The sequence below is a fragment of the Aphanomyces invadans genome, assembly GCF_000520115.1.
Source record: "Aphanomyces invadans strain NJM9701 unplaced genomic scaffold supercont1.6, whole genome shotgun sequence".
In the NCBI taxonomy this organism is placed as follows: Eukaryota; Oomycota; class Saprolegniomycetes; order Saprolegniales; family Verrucalvaceae; genus Aphanomyces; species Aphanomyces invadans.
Genome location: NW_008580151.1, coordinates 708453 through 713876, shown reverse-complemented (window position 1 = coordinate 713876; position 5424 = coordinate 708453). Strand labels below are relative to the sequence as shown.

At 47.3% G+C, this 5424-nt stretch overlaps 1 pseudogene across 1 annotated transcript; it reads right to left on the bottom strand.

Moving 5' to 3' along the window:
- Window positions 1–4696: 4696 nt before the first annotated feature.
- H310_03904 lies at window positions 4697–4769 on the bottom strand (annotated as a pseudogene). Its single transcript has one exon. The product of its transcript is annotated as a tRNA-OTHER (tRNA).
- Between the last annotated feature and the right edge of the window lie 655 nt (window positions 4770–5424).

Genomic DNA, 5424 nt, shown 5'->3' with positions numbered 1-5424 from the left:
TTTGATGACGAAGTCCCGGTATACAGCGGCGTCTACATTGACCACTTGGTGACCATAGTCCCAGCCGGCCGATTGCGCGAGTTGCGAAGAGCCGCGACTTGTTGCACGAATGGCCACAATTCAATCTTGCCACTGAATACCACACCCCGTGCGTCATCAATGCGTGGTCGTCCAGCTGCACAAAGGAAAATGACCTTTGGAATGAAGCGCTTGCTTTTCCAAGAGCGCCGAGGTACACCTTGTGATGGTATTTGTCCGCGTTGAACCATTTCTCATCAAGATGCACGACGTCCCATAGGCCTCGAATTCAATGGACTCATCGGAGTCGGCGCGACCGGCTCAGCCGGCGATTTCCGCGAGCGCAAGCGAGCGGCAAAATGCAACGCTTCTGCCTTGTTCTCGTCCGTCAGCAGGGGTTTAACCCGAGTTGAACGTCGCTTGAATGTACCTCTCTTGAGGTGGCGATTCAAGGTAGCAGACGAGAGCCGTGGCGGCGGCAAGGTCCCTAAAAGTTGAGCGCTGTTCGATTGGGGCTGTTTGAACGAGTTCACGGACGTACTGGGCCGTGTAGGTTGGTTTGGGTCCAACGCTTCCGCGATTTTGTTGGACGTAGTGCCGCGGTCGCAAGTTTGCGCCAGATAGAGCCAACGGTGCGGGGGCTCAGACTCAGTCTCTCAGCGACTTGTTTGTACGCACCGCGCCGCAGTTTGCCTTTGACGAGAAAGGGATGAAGGTGTTGGATGACCGCCACTTTTTCATCCCTCGATAGCTCTCGGTGCGTGAGTTTGACTTGATCCTCCATGGCGGTAAATTCAAATTTGATACGATTTGAGTATGTGGTGTAGTATTATTGAATGGTTCAGGTTTTGAGGCGATTTTTGGCCACGAATTTGTACTCCTGGCGCTTGGCATCCAATAGATTGTATCTGCAGTTTTTTATGTGCTTTAAATAATGATGTTTTCTTTCGAAGAATAATTTAAATTTTTGGGGTCGGGGTGAAGTCGTAACGACAATGTAATATGAAACTGAGGAAGTACTTTACTGTATTACCGGCCATGTTGCCGACAATTTGTCAGGTGCGTGGTTTCTATCAAATCACCTAACGTTTCCATACTGGTTCCAACTTGAAATCTCAGTTTGGGAATTTATCGGCCACCGGTCCTATAAAACATTGTACAACTCGAAATTCGAATGAATGAGGTACAAAGAAATAGATTAACTTTATATATTTGATCAACATCGCATTTATAGCTTGATATTTATCGTAAATATACGTCGATATGATGGCGATATGGACACGAAGATCAGTTTATAGGGCGTCGTCATAATCGCCGAAATGGAAAATTCCAATTGGTTACCGCCTAAACCCTCGATGACACGGCCACACAGGGCCAGCACAACTCAATTCACCACTGGAATCAACATGGTCTTATACGTTTCTCCGATGCTTGAGCGCCTTATTCTGCAGACGGTCTCCGACCACATGTACCTCGAGATGTGCCTTCAAGACTACGGCGAGCCTGGGTGAGATTAACGACTTGGCCACCTTCGACAATCTGTCGTCGACAAAGGCATGAAGGAATGGTGTAACTCGGCGGTCAAAACCATTGTCGAATATCACCTCGGAGGTGTTTAGGTGTTTGACGCGTTCGTGAGTCCCATTCGCGCCGGTCTATGAACATTAATATGAGATATGGATTGTTCCTTCCAGGTGGATGTTCATCAGGGTATTTGGTCAGGGATTTCTTTTCACAGTAATTTATGCCTAACTATCCATTATTGTGCCAAATCGCAAGGTATAGTTTTTCTCAATGACTCGTCGATATACAAAATGAGCGCATTCCATTAATGATTACTTTTTGAAATAATCTTTATGACTGAATCAGGATTTAGAACTATGTTTTTCATGGCGGATTAGATTCATCAGTTCAGTATACATGATCAAGGTGAAGGCGAAATTGGAAATATCTCGGCCGAAGCTCAGTCGCGTAGTGATAAACCTTTTGAAGGTTTACCATCGTTTTCTGTCAAGTGCATACTCATGTCGAATAAAACTGGAACCTTTGTTGCAAGATCAATCTATTGGAGATATACGAGAAGTTGATATGGTGACCCATTGAATGCTGCGATAATATTAATATATCGAATGTAGGAAGTGTACCTGGAAACAATTTTCCGTCATCCACAATAACCGCTCGTTCGATCGAAAACACTGCCTTGTTGCCACTACCGAGTACAACGGAAAAATTCACCCAATGGTACGACCTTGCATTCTTGAAATTTTTATTGGTGGTATATGAATTCATGTTGGGTGTGGTAGGAATCAAATTGTTTACCATGATTGCTACTTCGGTTTTATTGGGCGAAACGAGATCATTTTTGTCGACGACGACAAGAAATAATTACACGATGAATTCAATTATTGTTACTGTGAAAATCAATTACTGTGAAACAAAATCGCTGTGTGCGTTAATGGGTGGAATTGCCTTCTCAAATGAACGACGGAACAGTGAAGTTGGCATTTCTTCCGTCGCAGCAATCATGAGCTTGAATATGGCCAAGCGCTTTTTTCTCTGCCTCTATCGTGTCAGGTGCTTCTTGAAGCCACGTCTAACGTAACTTGCTCTTCAGCGGCCCCATCACACCCACATCTAAAGACTGGCAAGCATTGGTGGAGCTCTTGGGCAGAGGCTATAAGACAGTGAGAAGTTCCGATATCACCTTGTCGTACAGTACATGGGTTGAGAGGATATGGCAATCCAAGTGTCGGTCACAATTACAGAGGGGCCCTAGATCTCGTACTTGGGCAGTTTAATCAAGTACATCTCCCACACACGCGTGTCCATGCACGCATTCTCCTGTACGACGTACATATGACCAGCTGGATACATTGGTACCCCGTCGCACTCGTTTGGTCCACCACCATGTGATCCCTTGACAATGAACTTTATTGGCAACTGTACCCATTGAATGAGGGGAATGGACAAAAACAGTCGTTATTTTGGATTACCTACCGACCTTCGCTACCGTCTTCGCAAGTCGCATGTCGTAGTAGACAGATATTTCGTCGACGTTGATGATGTCTGAAGGTGTGGTATTCTTAACTTTTCCCAAAAATCCTTTGCAAACGTAGCTTTCTTCTCAACAAGCACAGCTTGTGGAAGCTTGATCGTACTTGGTTTTCGCTGCGAAAAGCGATAGCTCTTGGTACACCGTTGGCAGAGTCGGTGCAAGCTTTTGTACGCCGTGCCGACGGTTTATTCTTTAAAAATAGAAGGTTATATCAAATGAAGGAAAAAGCAAAAAACAATATACAATATGATCAAAAAATTTGTGGTCCTATGCTTGAATGCTGGGACGGACGGAATGGAACGCCCACCGAAGTTGTTTGAGAATCAGATGTCCTTTTATCCAATTACATTTCAGATCTTGCATACTTAAATCTAATAGGTGGAATTAATATTGTTCGCGTCAGCGGGAAATCGATTGGCTTTCAAAAAAATTCACACATCGAATTATGCGGCGTGCGTCGCATCCGATCTCAACTAAGCTCGAGGTCATTGGCCTACTTGAGACCTCATCTTGTCGAAAGGTGGCGAAGTTAAAGGGTATTCCACGACGAACTCTTCGATAATGTTACGCTCAAAGATTTGAACTCCTTGCCTTCGATGGCAACAAGAAAAACAAGAAGATTGAACCAGGTGGACGATACGAGGAGTTTCCTGACCCTCCAGGTTTAGTAGAATTCATAAACAAAATGAGAGATGACGAGCGTGCTCTTACAACTGCTCACATGATCGCATTGGTCAAGATCCACCAGCGTGAGTGTCTCATGTCGTATCTCGCGACCAAAAAGGCTGTCGGGGGCTACGACTCCTTGCTTCGTCTTCTCCTCGCTTTTGTCAGCGCCATGGGTTCTCCCGCCAACGTCAAACGAAGAACAAGCTCAAGCAGACCGTGTTGACCGAAGTCCGCGACGAGTTCGCCCGTGACTTCCATCGCGAGTATCGTTCCTCCGAGACCAACTGTGTGTGCAACGTCGACGAGACTGGCATGTACTACAACCTACCACCAACGTATATTTGGTCGGCTCGCGGAGGAAATGCCAAGATCTCCTCGGGCGAGAAGCATTCGATGCGGATGACGGCAGTCCTGACGGCACGCGCGGATGGTCACAAGTTGTCTCTACCGCACATCATGAAAGGCGTACCTGGAGCGCGCATTGAACCAAGGAGTTTCCTACCTTTCCTCGTGGCCATCACTACGCCAAGCAGGAAAATGCCTGGATGGATTCGGCCGTGTGGAAGAAGTACCTGCGGGATGTGCTTGGCGAGTCGATCGAAGAAGCCTCGGTGGTTCTAATTGACAACTTCGAAAGTCATGTCTCGGACGAATCATACTGTACAAGATCGTGCAAGAAGAATTCGGGTCTCACCTGTGCCCGCTGCCGCCGAACTCGACCTCGGTTTGTCAACTCCTGGATGTCGGGGTGATGGCCCCATTCGAGCGCAACCTAAGAAAATTGTGGTTGTATGAGGAGCAGCTTGAAGGAGTCGATGATGAAGATCCGTACTCACCAACTGCTCGCCAGAAGCAAATGGCCATGGTGTTGCGCGCCATTGCTGCATGGGAAATGGTTACTGCTGACGTCATTCGGCAGTCATTTGCCAAGGCACTTCGTGTAAATTGAATGTTCGACGCGCCCGGGACTCGTACCCGGGGCACACTCAAGACACACTTACGCGGTTAACCTCTGCACTATCGCGTCGAACGCTTAGGGCATCTCCACCGGTAGTTGCTATTTCTAAAATTACAAACTCTGCACCCCCACCGGCAGTTGCTATATTTTACTGCCCTTGAGTTTCTAAATCCACGAATATAGAAACTCTGGAAGAGTCGTTGCTATTTCGCAAACCATGGGGAAAGGTTCAAAGTGGAGTGCCGGCGAAGACAACCAGCTCGCTCGCTCGTGGATGTGCATCCTGTGAAAGGGGCTGATCAGTCCAGCGAATCGTTCTGGACAAGTATACACGCACACTGCTCAATGGCATGTGGCGTAGATGGCCGTACTTCGCAGGCATTGAAGAACCGTTGGGCAATCCTCAACAGATCTGTTCAAAAGTTTGCTGGGTACCTCGCCCAGGTGAAGGCTCAACAAGAAAGCGGCAAGACTGACGAAGATTCGTTGGAAGATGCACGTCTGTTGTACCTTTCGTTGGAGCGTGATGGTTTTCAGCACGAAGGGGCTTGGCGTACGCTGCGCTGTTGTCCAAAGTGGCAACAAGTTTCAACGACAAAAGTAGTAAAGACATCGTCGCAACCAGCTGAAGAAGTGTTGCAGGCATGCACAACGACTTCTTCTCGCCCTATGGGCTGCAAACAAGCGAAGCGCAAAGCTAGCGAAGTGTCAACGACGGACCTCA